Here is a 21,266-nt window from a genome sequence, read left to right as displayed (position 1 = left end):
TGTAGGTAATTAAAAGCAAATTGCTAACCGTTACCAAATAACTAAAGTCCAAATGGTCTGAGTAATGTGTTGTACATATCAGTTTAGTCATTTTAGCTTCTAGGGAGAGTTCATTTTAGCTTCTAGTGCTTTCTCTGATGTCATTATATTTATTTTAGAGTATTGTTCTTCTCTGACATCAAAGAAAATGTACCGTAAGTGTAGGATTTTCTCTCTGTTCTTAGGCATCATGGTTAATAAAACAGGCTCTATGGGTGAGTACTTCAGAACAGAATCCCACATTTTTTAACACTGTCAGTAAGGGCCAGAAGTAGTACAATGTTTGAGGATAGTCAATAATAACATATATTTCTATAAGAGATAAATTATGTGTGTGTTAACTGCTGTCAAGTCACTTCTGACTTCTGGCCCTTACTGGCCCTTAATTACCTCCAAAACGTCCTATCGTTAACAACCTTGTTCAGGTCATGCAAACGGAGATAAGCGGTTTCCTTTATTGAGTCAATCTATTTCAGGTCTTCCTCTTCCTGCTGCTTTCAACTTTCCCTAGCATCATTGTCTTTTACAGTGTCTTGTGTCTTCTTGTAATATGACCAAAATATGATAGGCTCAGTTTAGTCACTTTAGTATTCCATATTGTATACAACGAAAATGACAGAATAAATTGGACTCAGGCAGTTTTTAAAATTTAATATGACCAAATTTTCCTCCTTATTAGAGCCTCTGTTCCCACATGGTTTTTATCTGTGATCCCCAGCATAGTCTTTTTGGTGGTCAAAGAGGACATCCTCCTCTCTGGCTGGATCCAACCCTATACTTGTACATACTTGCATACTAAAATGTTTAGGTCAAGATGGATAGCTGTGCTAGCCTGTCTGTAGCAGTAGAAAAGAGCAGTAGAAAACTTCTCATTGAAGAAGTGAGCAGTGACTCATGGAAAGCTCATACTCTGCCACAAATTTTGTTAGCCTTTAAGGTGTTGCTGGACTCGTGTTCTTTTCACATGTTTAGGGTAAGAGCTTTCCTAGCAGATAGCTTCAGCATTGCTGCCAGGTAAAGAGTTTGGGCGTTTTACTGGAGCCTTCATTATCAATGGAGGCCCAGATAGCAGCCACTGCCAAGTCAGCATTCTTCCACCTGAAGCGGGCAAGGCAGTTGGCCCCCTTCCTGGAACGTCGCGACCTCGCAACAGTGATCCATGCAACGGTCACCTCAAGATTGGACTACTGTAATGCCCTCTACTTGGGGCTACCTCTGCGCCGGACCCGGAAGCTGCAGCTGGTGCAGAACGCGTCGGCCAGGCTACTATTGGGGCTCTTGAAATGGGAGCACATACGGCCGGGGCTGCGCGGACTGCACTGGCTGCCAATCACCTACCGAGTTTAGTACAAAGTGTTGGTTATTACCTTTAAAGCCCTATATGGCCGAGGACCAGCCTACCTAAGGGACCATCTCTCCCCATATGAACCCCAGAGGGCACTGAGGTCAGTGGGTAAAAATAAAATGACCATCCCTGGGCTGAGAGAGGTCAAACTCCAAAACACCAGAGCACGGGCCTTTTCAGCCGCGGCTCCTGCACTGTGGAACCAGCTTCCGGAGGAAGTGCGGGCCCTGCGGAACCTCGACCAGTTCCGCAGGGCCTGCAAGACCGTCCTTTTCAGACAAGCCTATGCTGATATCGACTGCTGAGTTGCTAGGAATAAAAGAACCGCCATCTATAATATTACCATGGAACTATCTAAACTGGCAGAACCAGCGCCAGAACAGTTTTATTGCTGCCAGATACATTTAATGTAACTTAAATTATGTATTTTAACTCAATTAACTGGTTTTTATATGTTTAAATTTTTTAATTGTTAAATTTAAAGTTTTACCTATTTATGTTAATGTATGGAATGTTGTTAGCCGCCCTGAGCTGCCTAGGCGGGGAGGGCGGGATATAAATAAAATCTATTATTATTATAATGATGACTGAGACTGCAATCCGGTGCATGTGTATTAGAAAGTAATTTCCACTGAAGGAAATGGTTTACTTATTGGTACACATGTGTGGGAATGGGTACAAGCTACCATCCATGTAGATGTCTATGGCTTCTCTGCATACCTTAGCCACTATGGAACTAGCCCTGGTGCTGTCCCACATTCTCTCTTGTACAAAGTATGTATTAAATGTTTACCGGCTGAAAACAGTTCAAACAGCAGAGCTAATGATAAACCAGCTTCAGCTCTAGTCCTGCATTTGCTGCACTGAAATGACAAGATAATGGCTGGAACAGTAGAGGACAGAAGGCTGCAAAGAGTGACACAACACAGCCCCTGTAAATGGAGTCAATCTGCCATAACTCTGGAATTCCACCCACCCCCCTCCCCATATTATTAAACTACCTTTAGGAAAATAATGTCAGGCTGTGAAGTACCTCTAGGCAATTCTGTGTTTGCTTAATTTATGCAAGATAGATATTCATTAGGAACAATGGCAAATGAGAGCTATAGCTACTCTGAACATTTTAAATTCTGCCCCCAAACCCCTGTTAATTGTGATGCTAGCAGCGTACAGTCCTCCTATAGTTCATTAATCTTTTGCTAATTTGGCTAATAAAATAACTGGCTACTGTGAGCAACAGCTCCTCAGGCCTACCTATGCTAACACTCTTAACAATTTAACCTGTGAACCCTAGAGACCACAACAGGAATCATGAATGTGGCTTGGACGCAGGAGGGAAAGTATTTTACCTTGGATATATGAAAAGTGAATTCCTGAGAATCTTTCGATGACATCCCTCAAGGGTCTGAATCTTTAAAGTTGCTTTCTAAAGAAAATTGAAAATGAATAGGTAAACTAAATTCTTACAAAGTTACAGCATACTCACTAAAATATAATTGCTTTAAAAATATTAGAATTGCCTGTGGTTAAAGTAGTTTTCCAGATACATTGAAGTATGTACCTCTAGTTACTCAATTTTATTGCCTTTGGCACTGCAATGAGAATGACTTACATGCTGTTTCTCTAACCTTTTGCTGAAAGCATAGTCCTTTTTCAATACAACTCTTAAGGCATTTTTTCCATAGTGTTTTCAGCTTTTCTTTTTTGTGGTCCTGTGCACCAGACAGTTTAACATACTGAACTCTTGCTGTCTCTATTGTATACTTTTACCGCTTAATATCCAGAGTTATAACTACTGATCCCAATTCAGCTGAGTCCATACATACAAAACTTCATTTGTTTGGCTGTTTCTTCTGGAGCCACACCACACCATTTATTTATTTATTTATTTATTTAAGATTTATATCCCGCCCTTCCCACAAGTGATCACCATCTAATAAGGTTCCATATAATCATCAATATATCTAATTCTCAACATGCCCATCTATGGATACTTAATCCAGAGGGTGGCCTTAAAGAGACAAGACAGATATTTCTACAAAAATGAAAGAAGTCTCGGGTTTGCAGAAAAATCTGCAATCATTAAAAGAGGGTGGTGGGCTAAAGCCCCCCCCCCCAAAATAATAGAGGCAGTGCCTGTAGCTTTAAGAAACTAATGCCCTCTCAGTGGCCATTATGGCGGTTACAAGACAACAACAACTGTTATCAAAGATTTCAGGTTTTCACGGCTGGTAACATCATTAGGGTTTGTAGAATCTTTCGGGCTCAAGTGCCGTGTTCTACTGGAGAAAGTTTTCCTTCCAGACTTTTCGTTCTCAGCTGCGGAGAACATCCTCAGTGGCGTTGCAGCCGGAGCAGGCGCTCTGACCTTCTTGGCATGTGCACAGCAGCCAAGAAGGTCAGAGCGCCTGCTCTGGCTGCAACACCACTGAGGATGTTCTCCGCAGCTGAGAACGAAAAGTCTGGAAGGAAAACTTTCTCCAGTAGAACACGGCACTTGAGCCCGAAAGATTCTACAAACCCTAACAACAACAGTGTTGCCAGCTTTCAAGTTTTGGTTTCTGTCAGTAGAAGGCAGCGGGAGGATGTTGCTTTTCTGGGCTGTTTTGACCTTTGAGGGAGATCTCATCAGAGACATGCCTGGAAGCAATCAACTTACTACCACACCTGGCTGTACAATAGTTAAATAGCAGACACCTCACAAAAGCCAGCGTGGTGTAGTAGTAAAAATTTCAGACCAGGATCTGGGAGACCAAGGTTTGAATCCCCATCCTGTTGTAGAAGGTGGGGGAGGGTCGGTGGCTCAGTGGCAGAGCATCTGCTTGGTAAGCAGAAGGTCCCAGGTTCAATCCCCGGCATCTCCAGCTAAAAAGGGTCCAGGCAATTAGGTGTGAAAAACCTCAGCTTGAGACCCTGGAGAGCCACTGCCAGTCTGAGTAGACAATACTGACTTGATGGACCAAGGGTCTGATTCAGTATAAGGCAGTTTCATATGTTCATATTTCATATGTTCAAGGTCAGTGGGTTACCTTGGGCTACTCTCAGCCTAACCTAACTCACTAGTTTGTTGTGAGAATAAAATGGAGGAGAGGAGAATAATGTAAGCGGCTTTGGGTTCCCATTGTGAAGAAGGGGGGGAAACATGTGATGTAAATAAATAATAAAATATATCTGAAGATAGGCGAAGATAAAAGGTTGATTGGTAAGTAAGAAGGAAGGAGAGAAGGACAAAGGGAAAGATGAGGACATGGAGGGGAATGACAGGAGCAATTGTGGTGCCCTCCTCAAGTCCTTGCATTCCCACCATGCACTTGTGCCCAGTCCAGCAATGAACACCTCACAACTGGACCAGAATTTTCCAGAGCAGAGCCTGCCAACGGGACAAAAGGAGGTAAAGCTAAAGTGAGAGGCAGATAAAGGTAGACCAGGTGGCAGGTGGGAAGGAGAAGGAAGCAGGTAAAGGGGAGATGCTATGGGTGCTACCAGGGAAGGAACAGAAGTCATAGTGAGGGAAGGAGAAATGAGATGCCCTCTACAAGTCCTTACACTTGTTTCATGTAATGGCTTTGTGTCACTGATATACTTTTCCAAATTACCACGATTGAGTTCCATTTAGACCATAGATACAATGGTGTGTACAGTAAATTCAAGTCTTATCTGTATGAAACATACCTAAATATGTTAATTTGTTTCATAGTATTATTTGTCTAATAATAATAATAATAATAAAAATAAATTTTATTTATATCCCGCCCTCCCCGCCGAAGCAGGCTCAGGGTGGCTAACAGGACATGGTATATACAATAATCATACAAATGAATGATAACATACAAAGAACAATAATCATACAAATGAATTCTAGCATTTATTAATGGAGCTGATCCTCATTTATAATTTGTGCTTTAGAAATTATTTAATGTTTCAGGTGCAGTGTAAATGCCAAGCTTGCATTTGGTTTCCATCTTCTAAAAGGCAAATTCATAGAAGAAATCTTTCTGATCTCTTCTTCGTGCTTCACTCCTTGATTTGTCACTTCTGACTGGGGTGGGGACTCAGGAATTTTGCACAATGTGATGTGTAGGGCTGAGATTCTCCCCACCACCACCCTCCATACAAATACTTGTATTAAGGGAGTAATACTTCACTAAATAGTGGTGACAATTTCCACCAGTTTCCCCCTTCAACATTTAACCCCTTATGCACCACAAGCTTACTGAGAGGGAGTCTTTGGGAGTTTTATGAAATATGGTGTGGGTGCAGCAGTAGAGAGGAGACATCTCCGCATGACACTCTTGCAAAAAGGTAAGCTCTGTTCCATTCATCCAAGACCAGAGGCAATTTTTCATCTGTTCAGCTACTTCTGGCTCCCAGCATACATCTGACTCAGTTGTCAAGAATTATCAAAACCTCAGGAATGACTTTATGGTGCTCATTGAGAAACTCCCTTTTTGTAATATTTTGGTTTCATGTTTGCTGGCCTGTACTACTTGCACAAACTGCTCTGTGACCTGAGCAAAAGGAAGAGGGTGTTTTATGTCACCACCATCCAACCACGTCATGCATGGAAGAAGAAGATATTGGATTTATATCCCACCAATTAATTAGAAATTGAGGGTGGGGGGAGGGGGTGAACTAAAATAACATTTTAAAAAATTATTTATATATATATTTTTCTTTTTCTCTTTAATTGGCTGAGATGATTAGTAGTGGTTAGAAAATTTTTAGGTAGAGTGGGCAAAAGAACAGAATACGTTTGTGTAGCTGTTGATTCAAGATAGTGACCCAGACTTCAGAAGATCTTTGGTAAATGATGTCGGGCCAGGTGATTCCAGTGCTCCTGGGGAGGGGAAAGTACAGCGGTGGGAGCAGGCAGAGTGTGAATGGAAGGAGTTCGAGACACAAGAGGGCTCGCTCCCCTTCCAGCCTGTGTCCTATCCAGCCTGTGTCCAAGGATGGCAAGTGGGAGGGCCAAGTGGAGACACTCGCCTCCGTCCCTGGTAATGTGCAACGCCAGGTCCATAAATAATAAAACCTCAGTCCTGCAAGAATTTTTCATCAGGCAGGACATGGACCTGGCTTGCGTGATGGAAACCTGGGTGCGGGAGGGGGAGACAGTTGCTCTCCCCCAAGTGGCCCCGCCTGGGTTCTCCGTCCTTCACCAGGCCTGGGTTCTCCGTCCTTCACCAGGCCCGGACTAGCGGGCGGGGGGGAGGGGTGGCCTTTTTCATACGGGAGGATTGCTCCTTCAGGATACTTCCGCTGCCAGAGATCAAGGGCGTGGAGTGTGTGGGCCTGGTGTGGGACGTTGGGGAAAGTTTAGCAATCTGGCTGGTGTACCGTCCGCCTAATGCACCGGCCAGTGCCCTACCGTCCCTGATGGAGGCTGTAGCAGTCTGGGCATTGGAGCACCCTCGACTTATAGTCCTGGGTGACTTCAATGTCCATGCTGAGGACGCAGCTTCCACTCGTGCGACGGACCTGGTGCTTTCCATGGCAGCACTAGGACTTTCCCAATATGTGACAGCGCCCACGCATCAGGCTGGGCACACACTAGACCTGATCTTTGCGGCGGGAGTAGTAGTGGGTCAGATATCTGCCGAGGCAGTGCCATGGTCTGACCACCAGGCCCTGAAGGCCCGTGTGGACATGCCACCCCTGTCCCGTTTAGGCGGTGAGCAGATTTTAGCTCGCCCGCGTAGTCAGATGGACCCGTTGCGGCTTCAAATGGCTATACGGGATCCCTGGCCCTCTGGCGACTCATTGGATGAGCTAGTGGAAACCTGGAATGACTGGCTCTCCGAGGCCATCAACGAAATCGCTCCCCGACGTCCTCTTCATCCTCGATCACGATCCGCTCCGTGGTATACCCCGGAGTTGTGATCAATGAAGCGACGATTAAGACGACTAGAGAGACAATGGCGCCACGCTCGTGACGAAGCTACGAGAACATCATATAGGTCATTTATGCGGACCTATGAGATGGCTGTTCGGACTGCAAAGAAGGATCACTTTGCATCCAGAATCGCATCTGCGACCTCGCGCCCAGCACAATTGTTTCGTATAATTCGGTCATTAACAGAACTGCCGCAGGGCAAACAAAACATTAGAGAATTGGAAACAGGCTGTGAGGCTTTTGCGAGCTTTTTCGCAGATAAGGTCTCGTCGCTCCGACACGACTTACCCGCCATAATTAATACAGTAGAGGAACTTGGGGCACCGAGCACGTCTTCTGGTCCAATTCTGGACTCTTTCAGTCCACTCAGTCTGGAGGAAGTCGACAGGATCCTTGCAGCTGTGCACCCTACGACCTGTAGGTTGGACCCGTGCCCGTCTTGGCTTATAAAGGCTAGCCAAACGTGGCTGCGTGAACCACTACAGGGCATTATCAACAGGTCCCTGATTGAAGGATCTTTCCCACACCTCTTAAAGAGGCAGTGGTCCGCCCCCTCTTAAAAAAACCATCAGCAAACCCAGCCATATTGGCGAACTATTGGCCGGTGTCAAACCTTCCCTTTTTGGGTAAGGTCATAGAGCGAGCGGTGGCAACTCAGCTGCAGGGATTCCTGGAGGACACTTCTGCACTGGATCCATTCCAGTCCGGCTTCTGGCCAGGTCATGGGATGGAGACCGTTCTGGTCGCTCTCATAGATGACCTCATGCGACATCTGGATCAGGGCGGCTCTGCGGTGCTGTTGTTATTAGATCTGTCAGCCGCTTTTGACACGGTTGACCATCAGCTACTGACTAGCCGCCTTGCCGATGTGGGGATTCAGGGATCTGCCTTACAGTGGCTGACCTCCTTTCTCCAAGATCGGGGACAAAGGGTGGTAATAGGGGAGGCAGCATCCCAGAGGCACTCTCTTAGTTGTGGGGTGCCGCAGGGAGCGGTCCTATCCCCGATGCTATTTAATATCTATATGCGCCTCCTTGCCCAGATTGTCAGGAGGTACGGACTGGGTTGCCATCAATATGCGGATGACACCCAGCTCTATCTATTGATGGGTGGCCAGTCTGACTGTACCCTGGAAAATCTAGACCTGGCGCTTCAAGCCATGGCTTCTTGGGTGAGACTGAGTCGGCTGAAATTGAATCCGACGAAGACGGAGGTTCTCTACCTGGGTCGAGGCGGTCCGGGGGGAGAGATCCAGCTGCTGGCCCTTGACGGGGTACCACTAATACCGGCCCCTAAGGTCAAGAGCTTAGGCGTGCTTCTTGAGTCCTCCCTTACAATGGAGGCCCAGGTAGCAGCCACTGTTAGATCTGCCTTTTTTCATCTTTGGCAGGGGAGGCAGCTGGCCCCTTACCTGGAGCGCAACGACTTAGCAATGGTAATCCATGCTACAGTCACCTCAAGAATAGATCACTGTAATGCTCTCTACATGGGGCTAACCTCGATGCTAACCCGGAGACTACAACTAGTGCAGAATGCTGCGGCACGGCTGTTAATGAGGCTGCCGCGATGGGAGCACATTTAGCCAGTGCTGAGGGAGCTGCACTGGTTGCCTGTTGTGTTCCGAGTTCACTTTACGGTGTTGGTATTAACCTTCAAAGCCCTTTATGGTCAGGGACCTGCCTATCTACGGGACCGCCTTTCCCCATATATCCCCCAGAGAGCACTGCGATCAGGGACAAAAAATCTGTTGTCTGCCCCTGGCCCAAAAGAAGCCAGGCTGTGTGTGACGAGATCCAGGGCTTTTTCGGTGGCAGCACCAGAACTTTGGAACACCCTTCCAGAAGCCATAAGGGCCCTGCGGGATTTGTCTGCGTTCCACAGGGCCTGTAAGACCGAACTGTTTAAATAGGCCTTTGCTGTTTGACTGAAAAAGGGCTGCCACCGGACATCTTATAGAATGCTGGCGATCACAGTCGAGAATTCAATACCGCCTATACTGTACTGAAACAGCGCTATAGAATGGTTTTAAAATTGATATAAGTAAATTATGGTTTTATATGTTTTATTGGATTGATTGTATTTTATGATGCTGTAAGCCACCCTGAGTCCTCTTGCGGAGAGGGCGGGATATAAATTGAAAGTAATAAATAAATAAATACCCTCCACTCCAAATTTCAGAGTCTCAGAGCAGCTCACAATCTTCTTTATCTTCCTCCCCCACAACGGACACCCTGTGAGGTGGGTGGGGCTGAGAGGGCTCTCACAGCAGCTGCCCTTTCAAGGACAACCTCTGCCAGAGCTATGGCTGACCCAAGGCCATTCCAGCAGCTGCAAGTGGAGGAATGGGGAATCAAACCCGGTTCTCCCAGGTAAGAGTCTGCGCACTTAACCACTATACAAACTGGCTGATCCTGAGGGTTCTCCAACTGTCAGGAGTGTCTTTCAGGGGACATAGTGGGTGGCAGTGGGAAGGCAGCAAAAGGACCTTTCATGAACTTGCTCCATATGATCCAGTCCCAAACCAACTTCATTTCATAATACGTTAGAAAACTCTTTTGATAAGGTTCCACATATTATCCTTGTTGACAAGTTGATAAAATGTGGTTTGGATCCTGTTACCATCAGGTGGATCCGTAACTGGTTGACAGATCGCACCCAAAGAGAGCTTGTGAATGGTTCCTCATCCTCTTGGAGTGGAGTGCCTCAAGGATCTCTCCTGGGACCTGTTTTGTTCAACATCTTTATAAATGATTTGGATGAAGGAATAGAGGGAATGCTTATTAAATTTGCCGATGATACTAAATTGGATTTATTTGGCAAGCTTTCTTTTCCCCCAGATTGGTCTATTCTACCACTCTGTTATTATTTATTGTGTGATACTGAGGGGGTGGTTAGTGAGGCTGTGGCAAAATTTCTGGCTGACATCCTTAAACTTAATTCTGACCATGTTTGAATGCATCTGTAAGCTTGGTTTCATTTTGATTTTATCTCCAATGTTTAAATTTTTATATTCTGTGTATTTTTATCTGAATCTATTATGCCATTAAAGGTTTGGTATGGTATGGGAGGGCTTGCAAATACAGTAGAGGTCAGAAACAGGATACAAGATGACCTTGACAGGCTGGAAAACTGGTCTAAAACCAATAAAATGAAATTTAACAGGGATAAATGTAAAGTTCTGCATTTAGGTAGGAAAAATCCAATGCATGGTTATAGGATGGGAGAAACTTGTCTTAGCAGTAGTATGTGCAAAAAGGATCTAGGGGTCTTAGTGGATCATACACTGAACATGAGTCAACAGTGTGATGTGGTGGCTAAAAAGGCAAATGCAATTTTGGGCTGTATCAACAGAATTATAGTCTCCAGATCCCGTGAAGTGATGGTGTCGCTTTACTCTGCTCTGGCAAGACCTCGCCTGGAGTATTGTGTTCAGTTTTGGGCACCACATTTTAAGAAGGATATAGACAAGCTGGAATGGATCCAGAGGAGGGTGATGAAGATAGTGAGGAGTCTGGAGACCAAGTCCTATGAATAAAGGTTGAAGGAGCTGGGCATGTTTAGCCTGGAGAAGAGGTGACTGAGAGGTGATATGATCACCATCTTCAAGTATTTGAAAGGCTGTCATATAGAGGATGGTGTGGAATTGTTTTCTGTGGCCCCAGAAGGTATGACCAGAACCAATGGGTTGGAATTAAATCAAAAGAGTTTCCAGCTCAACATTAGGGAGAACTTCCTGACCATTACAGTGGTTCCTCACTGGAACAGGCTTCCTTGGAGGTTTAAACAGAGGCTAGATGGCCATCTGACAGCAATGAAGATCCTGTGAATTTAGGGGGAGGTATTTATGAGTTTCTTGCATTATGCAGGGGGTTGGACTAGATGACCCTGGAGGTCCCTTCCAACTCTATGATTCTTTTCATTTATGCTTGCTTGATTAGTCTCATTGCCTCTGAAACCCTTAATATTTCACCATTTTTTTTTTAGCGGGGGGCTGGTTAAAAAAAACTGAAAGGAACCAAAAGAAAACTGATCCCTAAAAATAGTGTCTTAGGGTCAGAGAGCAGGTTTTGCCAAGGCCAATTATGTCACTGAAGTAATTTCCTTAGAATTCCAAAATGTAGTCAGGCTTCTGGCTCCAAAGTGCTGAATGTTTCCGGGGGCAAAAATGCTGCTTTTTGACTTCACTGTTTCCAAAGTTGAGGAAAAACAGATGTGGCATCTGAAAAGGGCTTATTTTTGTACAAATGGTCATCATTTTCTCATTCAAGCTCCCATGATTTCTACTAAAAAAAGAAACATTATGCTGTCATAGCCTTAGGCAGCCATTTTAGGAGTCAGGATTCTTATAAATATTCTAAATGACATATACAATGAGCAACAACAGAGCTATTATATTGTCACAATATCACTTAATTTTTCGAGACTTCCTATATTTGCATACTATATGCCAGGCATATTTTAGTCATCATGCTGTGGCCATATTCTTATTAATGTTATGCTCTTTTGCTTCCGCTCTTTTGGATTATCTTTTTGCTATATTGTAGTATCTGAGGAAAAGAAGTTGCATAAGTGTTGCTGCTTAATTGAATTGGAAAGTGCATCTGAGTGTCGGGGGTACACAAGTTAGTCAATTCAGCCTGAAAGCTGAATTTGTGCCTGATGGCAGGTGTGCCTGATCCCTTTGTCACAGTCTGTGTGCCACAACTCCAGCATTTTAGTACTAAGAAATTGCATATCAATCATACCAAATTCTGAATGATGGCTTCAGAGTATGGATCAAAAAAATTGCACAGTGAGGCCATACTTTTCTACAAGATTGAAGGAAAAGTCATGTTTGCAGAAAAATATGAAAGTGTTTTAAAAGGTGGCTAAGAAACAAAATAAAATAAGAAGCAGTATCTGTTTCTTTAAGAATGCCACCGCCATCTCATGAGTCTAGATAGTGAGATCTTGGCAACCATTTTTGTGGTTGCTAGGCAACTCCTAACTAGGGTTGCCAGGTCCAATTCAAGAAATATCTGGGGACTTTGAAGGTGGAGCTAGGAGACTTTGGGGGTGGAGCCAGGAGACATTGGGGGTGGAGCCAGGAGCAAGGTTGTGACAAGTATAAGGGAATTCCAAAGGGAGTTCTGTCCGTCACATTTAAAGGGACCGCACATCTTTTAAACGCCTTCCCTCCACTGGAAATAATGAAGGATAGGGGCACCTTCTTTGGGGGCTCATAGAATTGAACCCCCTGGTCCAATCTTTTTGAAACTTGGGGGGTGTCTTGAGAGGCATCAGATGCTATGCTTAAAAACTGGTGCCTCTACCTAATAAAACAGCCCCCCAGAGCCGCAGATATCCACGGATTAATTCTCCATTATACCCTATGGGAATCAGCCTCCATAGGAAATAATAGAGTGCCCAGCAGACATTTTCCTTCCCCCCCCCTCCATTTTCTGATTACCCTGAAGTGCGGGGAAGGCCTCCAAACTGGGGGATCCTCTGCCCCCACCTGGGACTGGAAAAAATAGCAAACTGTGTAACACTGTAATAGCTATTATATTGTAACAACAACAAAGCCCTTGAAGGGAAACATCCATATCCAATTGGAAATACATATAATCTTGCGGCATAAAGAATCCCATAACAAAGATCGTCTTCTTCTGTCACGATGTAAATAAGCCTAATAGAAGAATCAAGTCAATTCAAGGGACCGGTTTCGGTTTCAAAAACCTTCATCAGCGAAGGCTTTAGCTTTGCAGTTTAGTACATCATGGCTTCAAGCCACATAAAGAAAAGATAACTTGCTATTTGAAGCACCAGTCCTTCCTGTTTAGCACAAAAGTTCTGCTATTATCAGCCAGAAAATAATGGAACTTTTCTCCTAAACAGGAAGGACTGGTGCTTCAAGAGAAGCTAAGGACAAATAGAAGTGTGGAGCCGTGCTTGATCCTTGGAGATAAGAAGAGCAGTGCCAGAATTGAAATTGTATCCCTTGGTGAGCTGCCTGAAAAAGGATTCTCTGAAAGTGGACAGAAGTAGCAGTACAGTTGCAACCACACCAGTTTGGGAACTGCAACCACACCTGCACTGGACTTCAGGAAGTCCTACAAAGGAAGAAAAATACTGTATATTGTAAAATGGACTGTAAAATAATTCCAAATTAATATGTGAAAAATACTGTGGTTTAAAATTTTGTTTTCAATATATGTATTAGTTATAGCTCTCACGGAGTGTTCTAAGTTATATACCTTACCCGTGAGTTATATACCCACGAGCTCTCTTTCCCATGGCAAGCAGAAACTGGTCTTCAGAGGATCTTGCTTGCCGTGGAAAAGAGGCAGAGTGAATTTCAGCTCCACGGCAGCTTGTGCAAAATTGGACGAAAGTCCTGCGGAGAAGAGGAGCATGAGACCAGGACAAGGCTAGTGGGGAATCGATCCAGATTTGCTGGTTTATGACTGAAGTATCTTCCTCCATGGAAACAGTATCCAGGCCCAAATGAAAAGGACCTTCAGTTTCAAGATAATGTATGGGAAGCATCTCAAACTTCACTTTCTTTTTTATAGCAGATTTGCAAAGCTTCCACTGAAGTGTGCAGGCAGCAGGGTTTTATTTTTTTGTAAAGGATCAAGAAATCCTTTGGGATTTGATTAAAACTTATGTAAAGAACAGTGCTTTCCAGATTGGTGGATCAAATTTACGTATTTAGTTCAAAAAATAATAATGGAATATTCAATGTCTGGCAAATGCATGATAGTCAGAGTTTAAATTAACATTCATTCCAGCTGTGGAGGCCACCCATAATACAAAATAACAGCCTTCACAATAGCTATGTTCATAATTTAAAAAACATGTGCATAAATCATGTGTGCTCTGACCACTACCACCATCCCCACCACTCATACACCTAAATGTGCTTTCTAAAAGCTTGGATTTTTTTTCCCCCTGAAGCTTCTATGTTTCTAAAAGAAACTGGGGAAATGGGAGTCATTGCAGTAAGAACCAGATAGAGATTCAGTAGGGTTGCCAAGTCCAATTAAAGAAAAATCTGGGGACTTTGGGGATGGAGCCAGGAGACTTTGGGGGTGGAGCCAAGAACAAGGATGTGACAAGCATAATTGAACTCCAAGGGAGTTCTTGCCATCACATTTAAAGAGACAGCACACCTTTTAAAATGCCTTTCTTCCATAGGAAATAATTAAGGATAGGGGCACCATATTTTGGGGCTCATAGAATTGGACCTTCTGGTCCAATCGTTTTGAAACTTGGGGGGTATTTTGGGGAGAGGCACTAGATGCTATACTAAAAATTTGGTGCCTCTACCTCAAAAAATAGCCCCCCCCAGAGCCCCCAATACCCACGGATCAATTTCCTATTATTCCCTATGGGAATCGTTCTCCATAGGGAATAATAGAGTGCCTAGTAGACATTTCCCTCCCCCCCCACGCTTTCTAAAGGGGGGAGGGCCTCCAAACTAGGGAATCCCCTGCCCCCTTCCTCTCACACACACACACTTACCAGATCTTCCTCTGGACAACTCTACTTCCTGTGAAAACCAAAGCAAAAGAAAGGGAGGGGCCGTTCTCAGAAGCCCTTTCTGCTTCCTGCTTCCTGCCCAGACTTAAAGGGGCAGACATTTTGCAAACGGCTCAGGAGCTCTACAACATGAAGCCTAAAGGTATGTTCTCCCCCCCCACCCCCGCTTCCAGAGTTTTGAAGAGCGGGAGATGAGGCTGCGAACCCAGAAGTCTCCCGCCAGAGCGGGAGGTTTGGGAAGCCTAAGATACAGCCTTGTCATGACAGTGGTGGCAGAAGGTGGCATGCTAAAGACCACAGCTGAAACACAGACCCAGAGACATATTGGGAGACACTGTTGTTTAGATATGTGGGCGCCAGGCTGCGAAGGACTTTAAAGGTCATAACCAGTGACTTGAATTGAACTCACTAAAATCACTGAGGCCAACTGATGACATGTCTATCATTTTACAACTAATAATGGAGGAAGAATGTAATATGTGTTTGTTTTGAGGATTCTTTTAATTACGTTAATGACATCCTTTTGATGAAAACTTTTTTGGAGGAATATGTCACCTGGTTAAGATGTCTATTATCTGCTTCACTTCATAGTAAGAGTACTGGAATTTTTTTTCTCCCGCTTCAACATTTCCCCTTCATTCGGCCAGACTCTAAAATGAAAACCTACCCCTTCCTGCTAATATCTGCTGCTATTTCAAACTGCCCAGTAGCCAAGGCGGGGGAATGGTGTGTTTTCTTTAGCATTAGTACAGCTGTGAGCTGGATTAATTGATGTAGAGACTTCTGATCATCACCAGATGTCTGTGAAGTACCCAAATGGCAAATGGCTGGTTGCACTGAAATCTGGTTTGCATTTCTGAAAGGGGAGGGGGGGCTCAGTACACTGCAAAACTCTGAGGATACACCCACTGTAGTAAATTGTTATCTGATGAATGAAATTGCCATATTTCTAATTTTTGTATTCTTAGCCTTTGGTTCTGTGACACTTGAGGGGAGGAAAAACAATTTGGGAGGTGGCCACATTTATTTAAAACCCCTATGCTATCTCACAAAACCGTATAGAGCTACTCCTTCATGGCATGGTTTTTGTAGAAAAATCCCAGCAGGAACTCATTTGCATATTAGGCCACACCCCCTGACATCACCATTTTCCACACAGGGCTTTTTTGTAGAAAAATCCCAGCAGGAATCTATTTGCATATCAGGTCACACCCCCTGACACAAAGCCAGCCACAACTGTGTCCCTGTGCATTCCAGCTCAAAAAAACAACAACAACACCCCCCCCCCCCCCAATTTTAGGAACCACCTATATTATTTACAGCCAGGTGTCACATTAACCAATCTCCTTCCTGGTTGCCAAATGCCTTCAGAAGGGATCACTTTTGTGACAGAGAAGCTGCTCAGGAAACAGCACTTAACCTTTTGCTTGCTGTGCATTCTCCTCTGAAGTTCCATGCTCCCAACTAGTTACCCTTGGCAGTGTTCTGAATCCATGTTGAACTCCCGGATTTGGGGTTGGAAGTGGGCAAGGCACTTGGGGGAGAGAGGAACAGATTGTGAATATCAGGAACGAATTAAGCAAGTATACATGCATGTACCCCTTCTCTCCCATAAACTAAGGCAGAGAATGCAAATATGTGTGGATTTCTAAAGTGTGGTCTCACTCTCATTAAAGGATAAGACTTGCTTCTGGATCTTGTTTTGTTTCTGGATCCTCAAGCAGTAAGTGTGGCCTGGACAGAGTTTGGCAACTTGGGTTGATATGACAGCTGCATTGTTTCCTAGATAATAATGACTTTGCATGCCCTGGTAACTTCACAGACTACTGCAGTGTAGGGCTTGCCATGTCAATCAATCCAAAATGTAGTGCTACAGCCACTGACTGGATTGAGCCAAGAGCATGTTGCACTGATGTGAACTCTCCCGCAGCATCCAGGTTTTTCGTGGTCAAAGTTAAGAGGTTTGTCTTGATCTCTAGAATCCCACAAGGCTTTAACCAAGGCCTCTCCACATTTATTTAGGGTTGCCAAGTCCAATTCAAGAAATATCTGGGGACTTTGGGAGTGGAGCCAGAAGACATAGGGGGTGGAGCCAGGAGACACTGGGGCAGAGCCAGGAGCAAGGGTGTGACAAGCATAATTGAACTCCAAGGGAGTTCTGGCCATCATATGTAAAGGGACAGCACACCTTTTAAATGCCTTCCTTCCATAGGAAATAATGAAGGATAGGGGCACCTTCTTTTGGGGCTCATAGAATTGGACCCCCTGGTCCAATCATTTTGAAAATTGGGGGGTATTTTGGGCCAAGCCACTAGATGCTATACTGAAAATATGGTGCCTCTACCTCAAAAAACAGCCCCCCCAGAGCCTCCGATACCTCCAGATCAATTCCCCATTATACCCTATGAGAATTGATCTCCACATAGGGAATAATGAAGTGCCCAGCAGATATTTCCCTCTCCCCCACCCCTGTTTCTGGCGACTCTGAAGTGAGGGATTGGCATCTCTACTTACGAGTTGCTGCCAATTTCTTCAAAGTAACACAGACACACCATCCCAAGAGAAAGCCTTTCCAATTGGAGACTGAAGCCTCTGGAGGTGGAAAGTCACATAGTGGCTGTGGGGGCGGGGCTTCCCCCCCACCGGCCAGCTGACTGGGAGCGTGAAGGAGCCTGGGAAAGCGGAAGAACCCTTGCTGGGACATGGGGATTGGCAAGTCTACATTTATCTGAGGAAACACCATTTCTTATGAACTCTTTCCAAGGTCATGCAATGATTCCCTTCTGCTACCTAGAGATGTTCAGTTATTATGTAGACTCTTCTTGATCGTGGCTCCTACTTAGCAGAAATTGTCAAGTCGGCAGATTCAATAACGAGTCGTTGTTGATACAAAGAAACTCCTTTATTGATACTGATACTTGAGGCTAAGCCAGCATTGAAAGACTAAAGAATAACCTGTAGATACATTGCATATATGGGACACTTCAAAGGGATTCCTAAGGGGGGAGGATTATGCAGGGCACATTCACACATTGATGTTACCAATTCGTTCTCAGGCTTGATGGCCTTTATCGTAGCGGGCTCCTGACTCCCTTCTGAAAGCCAGGCCTGAGAAGGCACAGATAAGACTTTCACATCTTTCCATTGCAAAGCAAGGACACTCACTACAAGAAGGGAGGGGTAGGGAAGGTACGAGCTAGCAGCAATTGAATATACTTTGGTTCTACCCAGAATGCTCTCTGGCTGAGCCAGAGTTACAGACAGACTTGAAAGAAATCCTTCCTGATGGGAAGTGTCACTTGGTCCATGTTTTTGATTCTGTTAGAATTTCCTTCATTTGTGAAGATATTTTTTATCTTCCAGCTTTATATTGTTTCCTGTTGTTCTGCTGCATTTTATTTATCCTTGTTGCATTGTATTTGAAGAGTATTGCAGTTATTGTTTATATTGGTAGCTACTTTGGGGACTTAAAAGGTCAAAAAGCTGCATAGTAGTGAAAATAATAAAATTAATTAGAATCTTATCTAGGGAAATCCTAGACCAGAAATTCTTTGAAACAAATGTTTGGATGTTAATAACAGAAGCCGTTTGCCCATTGTCTGTTATGCATTGCACAGAAATGAGAATCTGCTAGTTGACATATGGAAATAAATTAATAGTCTTTAAAAAAAACCAGGCAGAAGCAGCTTGTCTCCATCATTGACTGAAAACCACTGAGCTATTTGGAACAGATATGGACTTTGTAAAATATATTCATCATATAAATATGCAGATTTTTGAAATATATGCTTCTGTGCCATCTTCAAAGCAAAACAGTAGATACTTTCTCTTCCTCTTAAAAAACACTGCTAACACAGTTGAAAGCATTAAAAACAGGAAATTAAAGAAATTACTTCTTGAAGTTTACAGATGATTCTCATTTTGGCTTTTTACAGTTACTAAAGATAATTGTTTTCTTTAATTTCTTTTTCCAAACCAGGTCATTATTGTACCATCAAAGTGTTTTTTAGATCTATAACTTTTATTTATATTCTCCATCTTGTGAGCTTTTCCAACAAATATTACTTGAAATAAAGCAAAACAGATGACTACTACCTGACAGAAGCTGTTTCCATGTGGAAATTTGGCTCCACTCTGGCTTCCATACAGCAGTGTTGTTTTCAGGAGCACATTATGATGTTGCCCTCTATACTCTAACCATCGTCCAGTTACATATATACAAATGCCAGTGTAGAATAGGGGTTAAAGCATTGGAATAGGGAGATCAGGGTTCAAATCTCTACTCAAACTATGATGCTCATTGGGTGATCTTGTGCTAAACACCATCTTTGAGTATAACATATCTCACAATGTTGCTCTGAAGATAAATAGAGAGTCATGTATTTGACTGTGGGCTGTTATGGCTAATGACAACAGATCTTACATGGATGCGAGCGTGTTCAATGGGGGAGCTGAGCTGAAACAGGTTCTAGAGGAAAATAAATATATCTGCCAATAACAAGACCACAGCATTTTCTCCTTCTAATATACCTCTGGCACATCTTATGTTTATCTTCATCACTACTAGATTATAGAGGGGTTTTCAGGTAAAAGTGGCCCTGTGACGCAGAGTGGTAAAGCAGCAGTACTGCAGTACTGTGATCTGAACTCTCTGCTCACGACCTGAGTTCGATTCCAGCGGAAGCTGGATTCAGGTAGCCAGCCCAAGGTTGACTCAGCCTTCCATCCTTCCGAGGTCAGTAAAATGAGTACCCAGCTTGCTGGGGGGAAAGTGTAAAAGACTGGGGAAGGCAATGGCAAACCACCTTGTAAAAAGTCTGCCGTGAAAATGTTGCGAAAGCAATGTCACCCAAGAGGCGGAAACGACTGGTGCTTGTACAGGGGACCTTTCCTTTCAGGTAAATATGTGGCACTGAAAGAGATTGTGTGTGATTTTGCTGACCAAAGGCTAGTGCAAATGTTTATTTCCCATCATTTTCTTCTTCAACACTTCATAATGAAATGTGCAACTTGGACCCCTCGCAAAGTATTTTATTTTAAATTACACAAAAGTTATAACAATTCCGTTGAATCTGGAATGGCTTATTCACAAATTAAAGATAGCCTGTGTGATGCAGTCCCCAGTCATGGAAAGAGGCATTCCCAGAATATTTTGATTATAAATCTTGGTGGGGGAGTGTTTCCTTTTTCAGATTATTAGTTGGGTATAGTGAATGCAGTTGTGTTGGTTATTAGTGTGCACCCCAGTAGCCAGGATTTGAAGAATTGGGGGGCCCTGATTTTTTTCAGGGGGCACATAGTGGCCCCAACCTCCATGGTCTTCTCTCCTACCACCGCTGAAGAGGAAAGCTGCCAGCTCACTGCCATACAGCCTCCCCATTCCCCACAGCTGCCCCACGGTGATCCCTTTCCACCCCTCTTCCAGCAGCTCTGGTGGGGAGCCACTCAGAGGTTTAGATATGTGCCGCATGATCTCCTGCTTTTACCTGTAGCATGATCCAGCTAGGCAAGCCCGGCCGGACAAGGGAGGGGGGTAGAAGGCACCACCAAGTCACAACTGACTTCTGGGGCTACAAGACCTCCAATTCGGATTTCTTCCTGTTGGAGGGCGAGCCGAGGCTGCCCAAGCTGAGGCTGCCCAAGCGCTTTCACCCTCGCTCGAGTGGCCAGCAAGACCAGGCCAGAAAACCCCTGCAGGCGAACATCACCTCTCCACTGATCCCCAGCCCCGGACTGCAGCCAGGACCTTCACTTGTGTGTACCAGTCTACCCTACCCTGCCCTGTCTGCAATGGAGCCATCTGCCCCCTACCCCCGCTCCCCCACTTGAGGGCCAGAACAGCCTCTTCTTGCAGGCGCCCTCTAGTCCAACGTCAGCCCAACGTGGAGCTTAACTTTCAGTCCTGGGCGTTGGAAGTGCCCTGTTGTTTCTGCTTGCTGAGGGGTCAGAGATTTCTTCCAGCCCCTAAGCAAGCAGAAGCAACACGGAACTTAACTTTCAGTCCTGGGCTCCTAAAGTGCCCCGTTGTTTCTGTTTGCTGAGGGGTCAGAGAAGTCTTCCAGCACCTAAACAAGCAGATGCAACTGTGTATGATCACGTCCCCTAAGCAAGCTGAAGCAACGGTGTATGATGACAGCAGAATGCAGAAGGATGCAGCCGAGGCACTGGAGGCTGGTTAGGGGCCCCAAGTCAGGGGGCCCTGCCTAGCAGTCAGGGGGCTATGCCCCCACAGGCCCCCTTGTAGCTACGAGCCTGTTAGTGTGTAACTCTTCTGGACCAGTGCTTACTCAGGTCTAAGTATTTGAAGAAATTAAACAGGTTTCAAAAAGAAAGTTGATGTGAATGTAGGGTTGCCTGTTAGTTGCTTGGCAATAGGTTGAGGGTTTGCAGACTAGGGGGTGACAAAAAAAATAATAATTCGGAATTAATCGGATTCGGAAACATATGGGGCCAAAATATTCGGAA

This window comes from Heteronotia binoei, chromosome 4 (genome assembly GCF_032191835.1).
Source record: "Heteronotia binoei isolate CCM8104 ecotype False Entrance Well chromosome 4, APGP_CSIRO_Hbin_v1, whole genome shotgun sequence".
Taxonomy (NCBI): Eukaryota; Metazoa; Chordata; class Lepidosauria; order Squamata; family Gekkonidae; genus Heteronotia; species Heteronotia binoei.
This window is presented reverse-complemented; position numbering follows the sequence as displayed.